Source organism: Rousettus aegyptiacus, unplaced genomic scaffold, assembly GCF_014176215.1.
Source record: "Rousettus aegyptiacus isolate mRouAeg1 unplaced genomic scaffold, mRouAeg1.p scaffold_m13_p_3, whole genome shotgun sequence".
Taxonomy (NCBI): domain Eukaryota; kingdom Metazoa; phylum Chordata; class Mammalia; order Chiroptera; family Pteropodidae; genus Rousettus; species Rousettus aegyptiacus.
The window spans coordinates 100939335-100953826 of NW_023416306.1; the positions used below are offsets into that span (position 1 = coordinate 100939335).

Consider the following 14492-nt stretch of genomic DNA (forward strand, 5'->3'; position numbering starts at 1 on the left):
GTAATGATATGACATACCTCAATGAGTTCATAAATATAAAATGTTTAATTATGCCGTGCTCATAGTAAGAACTACATAAGTATAAGCTATCATAATTATCAATAAACTAATGGCAAAGAAATAAAAACTCACGTAATTATACTTGACAAAATTCAGTTATTCTTAATTCATTTCTTCTTTTCTTTATTTGTTTTATTTTCTTTCTTTCTTTTCTTTTCTTTCTTTCTTTCTTTTTCTTTTTCTTTTTTTTTTTTTGCTGCAAAAAGCTTTATTGTTTCAGTTTGGTCCAAGGAATGGGAGAGGGCTCCAGGATGGTTAGAAGAATGCTTATTGATTTCAAGGAGAGGCTCAGGCCCAAGGCCAACACCAGGGGGAAGCAGAGGGGCCTCTCAAAAGCCTTTGGGCTCCAAAGGCTCTTTCTTAGTCACGCTTGAGCGTGAGCCTTTTGAAGAGATACTCGCCCAGCCCAGCCTGGGGGCTGACCAGCTTGCGGAGGTTAGTTAGGTGATCGCCAATCTTCTTGATGAGTTTCACCTCCTCACCTAGGACGTGGTTCTCGAAGGAAGTCATAGAGATGGGGGCTGTGGGGGCAGAACCCAGGGCACGAAGATCTGAAAGGGCCTCGTTCAGGTTCTTCTCCTGATCACGGCGGCTTCCATGACATCCCAAGTTTTACCCCAGGTCCTGGAAAAGGGTGCGGCCACCACTCCGGTTTTGCATCTTCAAGAGACGCTGGGCACCCTCATGTTTCTCGGCCAATTCGTGGAAGAAGTGACCCACGCCTTCCAGAGCCGCATCGTGGTGGTCAAAATAGAAGCCCAGAGAGAGGTACGTGTAGGAGGCTCGCAGATGCAGGTTGACCAGGTGGTTGACGGTGGCCTCCACCTCGGTGGAATAATTCTGACGGATTTGAGAGCTCATAGTTGTTGGGCAGTAAGAAATTAAGCTCAAAACAAGGTGATGGCTGGTCTCGCAGGCTGAGGATAGCTGAGAAGGTTCTGAAAGTTGCAACTGGAGAAGAGGTTGGTGGGTGGTGGAAGGCTGGAAGTAGAGGTGTTATTCTGGCCAAACACCTGAAGCAAGAGACAGATCCGGGGGACCGCCGAGGGCACTGCCTTCATTCATTTTTTATAGGCATAATAGAATAATAAATACACTCTAAATGTTATATTTACCAGAAACATCAAACATATAAAATCATATTAAATGCTTAAATACTCGCTGCTTTTTTTTTTTAGTCTAGATCAAGGCAGGTTATTCATTATTATTTAACATTTGTTAAATAATAATGAACATCCAGCGATTCCAGCTAATGTAATAAAATTAAAACAAAGTAGAATAATTATCAGGAGAAAATAAAGTATACTAAATTTTTCACTGATATGAAAGATATGAAACATACTTAACACATGTGACAGACTCTACAAAAGCAAGTTTTATAAATTTGAAGGATACAAAATATACAAAACTCAATAGGCTTTTTCATTTATAACAGTGAAAACTAGCTAAAAAATAAAGTGTAAGCAAAGATTCCAATCACCTTTGCATCAAACTGAAATGCATAGAAATAAATTATGTAAGAATGATATAATATATATATTTCTACGTATACTTATACATAATATATATGCATGTGTATTGAAAATTTACTGAAAGCATTTAGATTGGTCTAAATAAATACACAGGTAAATACAATTTTAAATCTGTAGGTAAAATAAGGCTTTTTCAATAAATGGTATGGGAAGAATTAGCAACCATTTGGAATAAAATGACCCTAGATTCCTGCTTCACTGCACATTTAAATAAAAATTCTGGGTGGATTAAATGTGTACATACATTTGTGTATAGTATTTGAAACAAGTAGAACATTTTCTTTAAGATTACAGAGGATCGAGGTAGAGATTTAAAATTTTTTTCAAGGTGAAGTTTGTTTTAATAAATTTGTAGGAAGAAGTCAGAAAAGAAAGAGGTTTTGGAGCCCTGTTATGTAACAGCATAATGAAAGGAATGAAGTCCCTAAGGAGATGTGAAGGGAGGTGACGCTGATGATACCAAAGAAAAGCAGAACAGTTCATCTGCAGCCAGAGCGTTGAGCTGCTGCATTCGTGGTTATATTTAAGGTTGTCAATAAAACAACAATGAAAAACTCAACATTATATTTCTCTCCGTGAAAGAGATTGTGTATGAAAACATTTTTCTTGTGAGAAGCAGAGAGAATTCCTCCCGAAAGGCACTGGAGAGAATGGTCTTTACCCACAAGGGGAATGATAGAAGTCACAGAAGTTGGAACATCTACACCTGGACAACTTGATTTCAATAGCCTAAGGCTCTAAGTGCTTTCTTTTGTGGGTATGTGTGGTTCCAGGAAGCAACTGACTATATGTAATTACAATGTCTTCTGCCCCTATCCATAATAGCCTTTTTGAGATTTACGTGACCATATGTGAAACCTTTTTGTGTTTCTCCACTGTAGTTCCAGTGTACATGGACTGACGAAAACCTGCCAGGTCAGGAGTTACTTTGAAAAGAAATGATTATTCTGCAAATATTCTAGGAGCCTCTTGTGGAAATGGGACTGTAGGGAAAACTCCCTTAGCACCAATGAGGTTAGATAAAACTCTTAATGACTTAATTTGAAAACCTCTTAATGAATTCGAAATTTATTTTCAATGATTTATAGCATAAATTCTTCCTTTTCTTTTCTTTACAAGCCAAAGAGATGGCCAGCTGACTTCTTTGGGGACAAAATAGCTGAAAGAAAAATAGGAGCTGTTAAGCTAAAACCTGCTATACCAAGTTGCAAACTACAGTAAATTTTCATGGTTGAGTGGAAAAAATTCTGAAAGACCAGGCTTATAATGGAAGTGCTGACAAAACCAGCTCTAGCAGCACAAACGCAGGACTATTACCAGGCCCTTAGGGTGGACTAGTTGATATCATTTGCACTTTAAGCAGTTTAGGTGTTAAATTGCATGCAATTGCACAGTGTGATAAAACACCCTTCAAAGATATGAAATAATCCCTCTTTTTTCCTGCACTATTTTCTTACAGGAAATCTTAACTCACAAATGGTAGTATTGAGTAATTTGTTTCTAGTAAAATGCAGCATAATCCATTTAGTTACAATGCTTATCCCGTTCCAGTGGCAAAATGTAACAGGTGTAGGGTAGTCTCAATAGACAGTGAGCCTAATTTCACGGATCTGAATTTGGATTCAGATTTTCCTTCTTATTATTCCTTTACTGATTTTTAATGGCAGTTTAAAACCATTTGACCAAAAGAAAACAGGAAAATAGCCAGTGATTTTTTTTTTATGTGAAAATTTTAATGTAACCGCCCCTCTATCACCTCTCCTTTGCTAAGATTGAGAATCTATAAAAATAATCTGTTCCGTTCAGGGACATACATGGTTTACTTCCTCAGTTTTGTCCACTAATGTCATTTTGGTTTAATTCAGTGAGCAACAGCTGTCATAGGCTGATTAACCTGCAGTTGGGCTGATTATACAGAAATTAAGTAAAAAGGATTTTAGTTTTCTAGTAAAGCCCTCTTGAGAGTGACAGGCTTTCGAGGATTTTCTTTATCACTTTACAGAGGCTGTCGATCTGGAGTTGCCCAAATGAAGACACATTATGGTGAGCTCTATCTCTTAATGGAAGTGTTTGTCAGAGGTGTTTTAGTAAATTCTTTGGTGACTCTTATTAGAAAAGATCAATAAATAATCTTTGATAATTTGAAGAAAGGGGAATTGTAACAACCAATGAAAATGGTTGACCAGAGAGATGGAAATGTACTGTATTTTTATAAGTGAGATCACCTTTATTGGGGGTGGGGTAGAGTGGAGAGATTTAAAAACTATGTTCTCCTAACATATCAACACAGTAAAGTCAGGACAATGCTTAATGATTAGCAAGGGTTTGATACTAACTATCTTTCTAGAAATTCTATACTGAAGGTTCTTTCTGATGAAATGTAGCTGAAAGTTGTAAGTCATTTTAGCCATTCAATCATCTATTCATTCATTCACCCATCCATTCACCTGTACATCATTCCATTCACCCATAGAATATTCATTTGCTATTTTTCTATGCCAGACATAGGTAGGTCGCAGTTAGGTACCAAAGGTAGAGCAGTGAATAACATATGATCCTTATCTTCAAGGAATTTATAGAGCAGTGAGAGAGATATTCAATAACAGTAAATGCATTGATAGTCAAATCGGAAAAAACAAAATTGTAAAAGTACTTTTTTTACAAGAGTAAAAAACAAAATGTAGCAAACAAATGCTGTTTTTATGAATGGGTTCAAAGTGAATATGATGTGATTGTTTACCTGTATCACTTTCTAGATAGCTATGTGAACGGCAGGAACTCAGAAATAACAACTCTCAACTCAGTGGGTTAAGGAACCATGGGGAATCAGAACAATTGTTACTGCTGATTGAACCACAAATGTATGGACATGGCAAAAATGTTGCAACGAAATTTTTGAAATATTAGAGACAGTTATCTATCACTGAAGCTACTACAGTGAACTTCAGCTAAGAAACATGGTTGGAGAATGTTGCAATCTTTTAATTTTCCACCTAATTGATCTAAGCAGCTCAGTAGCCTCAGGCAAAGTTACCCAGGGTTGAATACAGGTGCTTGTATTTTTAGACTTTTTCTCACTTAAGCATAATGGTGCTGCTGATTGCTGAGCCTGGGGATCTATGTCTATTGTCCTGGATGAGGCTGGGAATATTCTTCAACAAAATAGTTTGGATCTTCAGGAAGTTTTGAATATCTTTCAAGTAACCACTCTTAACCATATGTTTGTGTCCTTCCAGTTTCATTGTGTTTATTTACACACACACACACACACACACACACACACGCATAGGTTCTTTTGGTTCTGTGATTTGTTTTTAAACAATTCAGAGGAATAGTTGTCATCAATTGCAGTATCAATGAATTTTGAAAGATACCTAATAAATATGGTCAAGGGGATTGTCATAGACCTCTAGTGATTCTGTCTATAGCTCTTGACAGCAGGGTTTTAAAGTAATTGACAGGGGAACTCAAAGAAGCCACCATCTCAATGCATGGGTGGGTTTGCCCAGAAGAGGAAGTACCCAGAGGGTGGGTAGAAGGGAACTTTAAAGTTTTCTTTTTAGTTGAAAACTTTCCCAACTGTGAAAATGTTAGACATCTTTACAATTATTATTAGATTTTTATAGCTTCAGACTTGGGTTTAACAAGGTTAATAACCTTTGAAATAGAAAATTTTCACGAGATATGTTTAGTCATGTTTCTCCTTTCATTTTGCCTGGTACCAAGTGGGCTCTTTCAGTTTCAACAATCAAGTCTTAAGAGAAATTCCTTTTTTTAATTCTCCCTTCTGTTCTGCTTCATTTTTCTGGAATGAATACACACATACACACACACACACACGCACACACACACACGTAAAATCTGTATCTTCTGGTGCTATCTTTTTTTCCTTCATCATTATCATTATGATTTCATTCTGCTGTCAGAATATATAGAGCTGATATTTTATTTTATTTACTACCTCCGCAGCATTTAAAATTCAGTATGTTTTTTCCTTCAGTTTTAGAATTCCTTTATTGCTGAAATGAAGATAATACCTCCTTTATAGTAGTATGTGAATTAAATTAGAATGCAAAATTAGTGCTTAGTAAATTCTAGTTATTATTGAATTCTGGTAAGAAAATGTGTTCTATAAATGTTCTTTTTTGAAAATTACCGAGGCTTATTTTGTTTCTTAGAGCATGATTTCTTTTTTTCTGTATTCTTTAGAAAAAAAATTGTGTTTTCAGTGAGGTACAAAGCTCTCTGTATAAGTTTACTAAGTACATTTGTTAATTATTCATTTAGTTCTGGTCATGTCAGATTTTAAGCTATGTCACTCCATAATCGAGTTTCATTTAATTACTCTTATATTGTTGATGTTTTTTACTTTATATATTTTGGTGATACATCTATTGGTCCATAAAAGCTCCTGTTCTGCATCTTTGAAATTTTAACCTTATAAAAATATCCAGCCTTGCTTTTCCTCATTTCCTGATTTTAAGTTGAATTCTACTAATCTTATGACTATTTGTGCTGGCAGTCTCGTGCTTTCTTCCCAAATCCACTCTGCACCCTTTTCTGTTCAGCTCTGCCTCTAGATGCTGATTTGTATGGACCACACATATCAAGAGGTGCCCTTGTCCCCTGGCTTCTAGTTGGGTTAGGCTAATGGGGAGCACTGGCAGGACATTCCGGGGAAGGAGAATGAAATTGGGACACTATTCCACAGACTCCTTCTTTGTGGAATTGCCACCTGACTATAAGTTTTCATTAAAGGTCATAGCTGAAGCCTCTGGGTTTAAGAAAGAGCAACCTCCCTTTACTCATGCAGACCTAGGCTAGGGGTAGTAATAATTTCTTGCTATAATGAGAGCTGTTGGTTTTCCTAAACCTACTCATCTTTTGTAGATAATTCGTTTTATTAAACTCTCTTCAAACTAAGCTGAACATGCTAATATTTACTGCCAAGATACTTACTGCTATATTATTTTTAAGCTTGCTTTATTTTCATTTCTGATATATTTTTACTTTTTTCTTTGTGTTCAATCCGTCTGTGTCATTTTAAGTATGTGTCTAAAAAACAGCATTTATGTATTTTCCTTTTTGTTTATTGAAACTGAATATTTGGTCTTTTAAAAGGGGCTTTTTAGTCAATTTATATTTATTATAAATTCTGATAGATCTTATTCTTAACATCTTACTTTTTACTTTATTTTCTTCCTGTTTGCATTTATTTAATTTTTGACTTCTATGAAATGATCGTGTTGACTTTGTTCCTTTAAGAAAATCTCTTTAGTGGTTTTGAAACGTTATATTCGTTCTTATTTTTTTCTCTAGTTCTATAAAATATTTGACTTTATGTTTCATTAAAATCATAAAGAATGTTGATAATCTAATCTTCAAACAAGATTGGACTTTGGCATACTTTCAGTCCCCCAATTCCAAATATTTTTATTTTTATTTTTTTAAAAAATTTATTTTCAAATACAGTTGGCATACAAAAATACAGTTATTCAAATACAGTTATTACAAAATTATTGCCTGTATTCCTTTGCTAGACTTTATATCTCCATGACTATTTTGTAACCACCAATTTCTGCTTCTTAATCCCTTCCCTTTTTTCACCAAACCCTCAATCCCCCTTCCATCTGGTAACCTTCGAAATGTTCTCTATATCTATGAGCTTGTTTCTGGGGTTTTTGTTTGTTTGTTTGTTTTGCTCTTTAAATTCCACATGTACGAGAAATCACATGGCATTTGTCTTTCTCTACCTGACTTACTCTTCTCAGCACAGCACCCTCTAGGTCCATCATGAAATATCTTTTTCCATCCCTTTACTTTCCACCTGTGTGTGTTTTCTATTCAGAAGGGAGTCTCTCGTAGGCAGACTATGTAAGGGTTTTGTTTTTTATCCATTCAGCCACCCTGTCTTTTGATTGGAGTATTTAGTTTTAATTTGAAGTACTTGATAGATATGTAGTTATTGCCATTCTTTCTTCATATCTTTGATACATATTTTTTCTTCTTAAAGAAATCCCTCCAACATTTCCTGAGGTACTGGCTCAGTGGTGATGAGTCCTTTAACTTTTTCTTGCCTGGGAAGCTCTTTATAATTTGATTTTAAATGATAGCTTTGCTAGGTAATCTTGGTTGTATGTCCTGGGTTTTCATCACTGTATATTTTGTGTCAGCCCCTTCTGGCCTGCAAAATTTCTGTTGAGAAATAAGCTGACAGTCTTAAAGGAGCTCCTTTGTAGGTAACTGATTGTTTTTCTCTTGCTGCTTTTAAGATTCTCTCCTTTTATTTAAATTTTGACATTTTAATTATGACTGTCTTGGTGTGGGCCTCTTGGGGTTCATCTTATTTGAGACTCTGTGCTTCCTGGAGTTGTATGTCTGTTTCCTTCACTAGGTTAGGAAAATTTTTTTTTTGATACCAGCTGCAGCTTTAGGCTTTGTCACACAAGATCCATCTTCCAAGGATACATATTTTTCTCCCCCAAATTTTCTACATTTTCTCTTTCTCTCTTCTCCTGGTACCCCTATGATGCAAATGTTGGTATTCATTGGATTTTTTTTTTCTTGTTGGTGTTCTGTTTGAATGTCCTCCACTACATCAGTGATTCTTTCCTCCACTTTACCCACTCTATTAATTCCTTCTAATGTATTCATTCCAGATATTGTAGTCTTCATTTCTGACTGGTTCTCTTTTATGTTTTCCATCTTCATCTTTATATTTTCTATCTCTTTGTTAAAGTTATCAGAGAGTTTATCTACTCTTCTCAGTTCATTGAACATCCTTATAACCAGTGTTTAAAACTCTTCATCTGGTAGATTGCTTGTCTCCATTTTGTTTAGTTTTTTGGGTTGTTTTTTTGTTGTTGTTGTTGTTGTTGTTCGTTTGTTTGTTTCCCAGAGCTTTGTTCTGTTCTTTTATATGGGACATACTTCTTTGTCTCCCCATTTTGGCTGCCTCCCTGTATTTGTTTCTATGTATTACATAGGGCTTCTAAGTCTCCTGGATTTAGTAAAGTGGCTTTATGTAGTAGGTGTCCTGTTGGGCCTGGTGGCACCATCCTGGGAGACTGTCCAGCTGCAGGCCAAGTTCAGCTACAGCTTATGCACCCCCAGGGCCACCTGGTAAGAGTACTAAACAATCCAGTGATGGCTGCCACCTATGCTGGGCTTATAGGTGCCTTAAGAGGCCAAGCCAGAAACCAAGGTTGGCTGCTGTTAGTGTGGGGCTTGGTACAGGGCACTCTAAGGCCAGATGTTGCTTCTTTGGGTTTTGCGAATCTTTGAAAGATTTTAGGAAAGTTAGTAAGAGCTAAGACAGGCCATTTGTATAGAATAAACCACTGAAAGCTGCTTGACTGGGCCCAGAAGTTGGAAGAGGTGGAGTTTCAGGGAATCCCTTGGGCAGAGTGACCTGTGTTATCCAGGTTGATGGTGACTCAGCTATGCAGCACTTGTGTCTGCAGGCTGGAAGCAGGGAGGACTCAACAAAGGAACAATAAATACTTCCAGTACTTCTGTCTAGGAGAAAGCTTTACCTTCAGCCCTTGCCCTGAAGCCCGACAACTCAGTATCTCCCTGTATGTCTCTGGCAATCCTAGAGCAACTGCCCCAGCACTGGAACTCAGAGCGAGTGACTCTGTCAATGTGTTAGGCCTGGTGTGGCCCTTTAAGTGGAAGGTCTTTGCTTTCCGCAGTCTTCTGTCTCACTCAGCCACAACTTTCACTGGTTTTCACAGCCAGAGATTGTGGGGACTTCTCTTCCCAGTGCTGGAATCCTAGGCTGGCGAGCCCAGTGTGTGGCCAGTCCCCCTCACTTCTCCTAAGAAGGGGTTCTACAGCCAAGACAGCCTTCCAAATTCTTGATTGCCACATGTAGCTGTGGGACCAGGCCATTTCACATCTCTGCCCCTCCTACTGGTTTGAAGTGCCCTCTTATTTTGATACCCAGTTGAAGGGCTTATGTTCTGCCAGACCTCAGGCAACTCCATGTACTGGTTGCTCTGTACTTTTGTTATAATTTTGGTGTGGTTGTGAGAGGAGGCATCCACAGCTACTGCTTTCTACTCCATCTTGACTCATCTCACCAAATATTTTTAAAAATCAGAAACTTTACTTTCAAATTGTCAGAAAAGTTTATCTACAATGAGAAAGAATGTTAGAAGACTGCATAGGATAATTATAGTCTTGAAAGGGGCTGGAAAAGATGACCATTCCTCTTGATAAAAACTAAAATTAGTATTGTAAATTTTTGACAGTAGCCACTTTCTTAGATGCAGTAATCACATTATAATATAGACTAGTTCAAAAATGACCTCGTTTAAGAATTATTTCATTCCTTAATTTGCCTTATGTTATTGAATGCCTACTGTGTACCAGACATTGACATACATCAATGATAAAATTGGACAAAACTCTCTGTCCTGGGACAGCTTATATTCATGGAGTGGAAGACAGACAAAAATAGTGTGCATAATGAATACTATACAAGAATAAATAATATTCATTCTTCTTTGGCTTCTCCCTCTATTATTTCATTTTGAAATATTTATTTCAGGTCATGAATAAATCTTCTTGCTTTTCTTTATCTTATTTTGTTTGGTCTCTTCTGAGGTCTTCAATATAGCTGACATCCCTTCTCCTTCTATAAATTCTTATTCACTTACCTGATTCTTATTTTATATCTTTTTCTTTTTTTTTTGCATGAGTTTCTCTACTGTTTCTTACTCTAGTTGGGATTTTTTGCTAAGACAAAGGTCTTGGCTCCCTTCTTTCTCTATAGTCTCAGAGATCTCATTTGTTCTCATATTGAAAAAATTACAATAAGCATTCTAATCCCATATTGCCAAATCTCTACCAGATATTTTCTTCTAAGCTGATCCTTTCTCTTCATAAATTGCTGTTTTTCTTTATATCCTCCCCTTCCCCCCTTTTTGTCAGTACCATTCTTATTCTTTCCTTCTTCAAGGCTCAATATAATGAGAATGTAATGATAATAATAAATAATACTGAACTCTTTTTAAATGTCAATCACTGTTCTAAGCACTTAATGACTTATTTATGTTTAATAACTTATTTACTCCTCACAAAAATCCTTACAAAGTAGGTAAACTTAGTTTTAACATTTTACAGATAATAGAAACTGAGGTACAGAAAGGTAAAAAATTTTCTAAATGGTCTCCCAGAATCTACAGCCTCTACTAACTTTATGCAAGCCAACTACCAAACAATCACTAAATCAATATTTCTAAACCTTTTTTTATTATGTAAAACTTTTACTTAAACTGTTAAATATTTTTCCATTGCACATTTACTTATAATAACAATATCTATCATTTATTGAGGATTTACTCTATGTTCTAAGAACTGATCTAAGTACATAGGCCAAAGTTTAAACTTTGCATATATTGGCAAGTGCTTTTTGCTTTTTCTTTGGTTTTAAGTAAACATTTTGTTTTGGAAAAGTTTTGGATTTACAAACAAATTGTAAAGATAGTATAAAGAATTCCCATATACCCAAACCCATTCTTGTCTATTGTTAATTTCTTGTGATGTTTGTCACAAGTAATGAACCAACATTTGTACATTGCTATTAACTAAACTTATTGCTATTATTATTATTAACTAACCTCCATTGGATTTTATTAGTTTTTCTTTAAAGCCCTTTTTCTGTTCCAAATGTTTCATATGGAAAAAATATATATGGAAAATACACTTTGCTCTAAGCCCAACAATTTACACAAATTTACTGTAGGAAACCCAGTTTTTTTAATCAGTTTTTTCCTCAACTATTTCTATAATTCCAAAGGAAATTTAAATGCTGCGTACTTATTTTATTGTCACATCTGCCCTCACCAAGCCACATCATGATTCCTCCTCTGACTACCCCCTTGTCATCTGAAAACACAAATCAAGACCCACAATATCCTCTTAGATTCTGGTTTACCTCCCATTGTAGAAGCCAGCTCATCTGCCCCATTCTTTAAGAAAAAAGAATCTTAAAAACTGTTCCATGTGAATATCTTGTTTTTGCTGGTGGCTATAAAGAGTAAAAACAGCTGTTATGTTAACAGAATGAAGCTTAAATATTAAACAATCTCCAATACACCTTTGAGCTCTTTCTCATTCTACTTACCCATTTTCCAGATCACCAACTCTTATTTATTAGTCCTATGCAACATCTTTTAATTTATCCATTCTTCTCTTTTTATTCTGTTGTGATAATAGTTCAAAATTCTCTTTCTTTTTAAGCCTAGTGTGATTCTGCTGTATGAACAACCCACTTAAGTGTGTGTATATGTGAATGGTGTCTTGTGTTCTAATCAAATACAACCTTCACATTTAAAAGGAGGCATGCTCACTATTGAGCAGAATGATAATTAGGCATAAAATGACTGGAATGGATATTACTTTTTTTTTTTTCTTTAACAGCTTCCAAGAAACAGTCCACTGATTTAATGATAATTCCTCTTATATTTTCAGGATTTAGCATGGTATTTTCTTCAGTTATAGAACAACTTGCGCAACAATATTTATTATCATTGGGTCAACTGGATACCAGTGAAATAATGGAATTTCAACTATGAACAGCATTGTCATTTGTACACTTGTGGCTTCCTTGGAAGCAATTAGGTATAAAAGACTAGAATAAGTTTAAGTTCACGGTTTGGGAGTAACAGCCATTAGGAAAATGGTATGATGTAAAGAAATGCAAGTGATCTTTCTATTTAGGTGTTATATTTCATGATTCAGTGTATGTGACAAAAAGTCTTTAAACATAACAGTGCCCTTTGTTTTTTCTTTGTAGCAACATGTCTTCTGTGTAACACTGCCTAGATCCATATTGATCTAGACTGAAAATAATTCCTTTTAAATATATATTGTGAATGGATATACCATGTAAGTATGTGAAGTCTGGTCAATCATCTCTCTGCTTCCCTTATCCTTTAAAACAACTTTATTTCCATTTTAAACAAAATGACAGTAAGTTTTGATGTGTTTGTTTGGTTTAAGTGGTCAAGTCACAGACCTGTCTTAGAGGATATCTGAGTGCTAAGTTCTGTTCCAAAAACATCTATTATGGTTCTAGTATTTTTTTTAGAGGGGATGACCTGAGGTCTAGCTAGACATCTCTGATTATTTTAAAACACAATGGATTAGTGGGAGGAGAGGACAAAAATATCTCCTCTGGCCAACTCTCTGTCCATTTTTTTCTTTATTTCTCCACTCAGGGGGAAACATTGCTATGGTTTCTGCCAGATTGTAGGATTTTGATTGAGACACATTTGCTAGTGACTGGGTTTACTGAGAGTTAAGAAACATGAATGCTTCCCTTTTTTCATTCCCTTCCCTTCCCATTTCTCTCCTTTTTTTCTTTCTCTTCTTGCTATTCTGTTCCTACTCATCTCAACTTTGTGTGTTCACTAAACTGGTTTAGGGCTTTCCTTGGGGCTGGATTATTCCTCTTTCTCTCATTTTGCCTTAATTTACTGGTCACTGCCTTGAATTCTTATAACATTGCAAATGATGCTTCCATGATTTAGATGAAAAATGGATAAAGGTAGAGGGGTCTTCTTACAGGTATTCCAACCCACATTTGCCAGAGTTCTGTACATTGGAGAACTGGGTGCTGATTCAACTATTCTAAAAGTGGCCCTTTGATTCCCATTTTGAAATCATTTCTTGTTTGTAGCTCCACAGGTGTCCACACTGTGAGGATGAGAAATGGGTTCTAACATTCCTGAACATAGTCTCATCAAGTTCTTGCAAAATTTCACCTCAGTTCTAAATAGTGGGACAGTTCAACTTCCTTCCAAAGTTCCCAGAGAGAGAATGGAGGCGGGCCAGTCTGGAGGTGTTGAGAGAAGCACTTCACTGTGTTCCGATTCCATGCTATCTTTCAAATTTATGCCTAGTATCTTTGCCTTGCGGGGAAAGCCCAGGTGGAGACTCTGAGAACAGACTTGTCATGGCACCTCCTTCTCTTATTTTGTTACCCTGAGAATGCCATTCCTCCCACCAAGGAGAAGTGTGATTGCTTGCATATGCCATCTGCTAACAAGCCCCTGTGAGCTGAAATTCTCCCCCAAAAGGTTTATGTAAGCCCCCTGTGAACTCAAACCACTATGTTTTGCTCAGCTCAAATAAACATCGAAAACATATCTAAGCATTTGAACTTATAATAACATATTTATCTCAACACATGAGGCTACTCATCATTGGTGTATGTGTAATATATAATTGCAGCATGCAGAAAACAAACAGCTCTCGATCAGAGAAGTCTCTGGATCCCACGGGGCACTAATCATCTACCAAAAATAGAGATGGTTGGGGAAAATAACTTATAATTGCATTGGCAATCCACTATTAAAGTATAATTTCATGTTGTTTTTATTTCTAGCAAATAAATAATAAAAAACTGATTTGAAAAAATTGCTCATTGCACTTAGTAGCAGACTCAAACATGAAATTTAGAGATTGAAAATGTATACATATTTTATCAAGCGTGTATTTAAAAAATATGGAAAAAATATGCACATACACGTATATGAACTTGTACTCTTAATTTATAAATAACATTTAGTGTATACTCCTTTAAAATTTAAATTATACTCTTAAAATATAAATTTATAGTCAAGTTATAAATAAAAATTATGAATATATGTATATATTTCTCTAATGGTTTTAAAATACTTATATTTACAAAGACATAGTTTTGCTATGTGCTCTCAAGATGGAAGAGTTGCATTTTAACTATATTCATATATATGAAGCATGAGGTTGCAGGTCAACCAGCAAGCTGAGCCTGAAACTACTTAACAGTAACCGAGCCTGGAATTATTTGAATCAAAGAATTTTTGTTAAAAATGATATAGGCTTAATTGAGGAAGAATAAAAATGATA

At 35.8% G+C, this 14492-nt stretch overlaps 1 pseudogene; it reads right to left on the reverse strand.

The window, feature by feature from the left end:
* Positions 1–420: 420 nt before the first annotated feature.
* Positions 421–921, reverse strand: LOC107499450 (annotated as a pseudogene).
* Between the last annotated feature and the right edge of the window lie 13571 nt (positions 922–14492).